We start from the raw sequence: 665 nt of genomic DNA, 5'->3' as shown, positions 1-665 counted from the left end.
TCTAATATGCTGATTTGCTGCTCAAGAAACATTTACTGTTATTAACTATGTTGAAAATAGCTTCTTAATATTTTTGTGAAAACCGTGATATATTTTTTTCCAGTATTTTTGAGTAATATAAAGTAATAGGAAGTTCAATATACTGCATTTATTTGTAATATAAATCTTTTGTGGAATTGTAAATATCTTTTTGACGAGGTTATGCTCAAAAGTATTACTTTAAAAAAGAAAAGAAAAAAATCTTACTGACCCTAAACTTTTTAACGGTAGTGTATAATTTATTATATATTCGCACACAGCTAATCACATTCAAATATTCTCATATATTAAATACAGATTTTGCAGGTGGGACTGTGACAGGCTGCCCTAGATAGCACAATGTTTATTATTTATTTATTTTTTATTTAGTTTTTTAACAGAGTTTTGCTATTTAACATTTACTCTGACACATGTATACATATACCTACTCTGCTCTTCACAGCTTTCGTGCTTGGCCCTGCACTTGCTGTAAATCTACTCTAGGCTGTGGCAATGCAAGGCTTGTAGCTGTGCATATAGAGTAGGCTCGCTTATATACTGTAGGAGCTGTGTTTGCAGTACAGGGGTTACATTGATGAGCCAGGCCATTGTAACTGCTGTAATGCCTCATTCTGTCCTGTAATGCT

The sequence above is a fragment of the Sinocyclocheilus grahami genome, unplaced genomic scaffold (assembly GCF_001515645.1).
Source record: "Sinocyclocheilus grahami isolate Dianchi unplaced genomic scaffold, SAMN03320097.WGS_v1.1 scaffold4529.1, whole genome shotgun sequence".
NCBI lineage: Eukaryota > Metazoa > Chordata > Actinopteri > Cypriniformes > Cyprinidae > Sinocyclocheilus > Sinocyclocheilus grahami.
Note: the sequence above shows the minus strand (reverse complement) of the source record.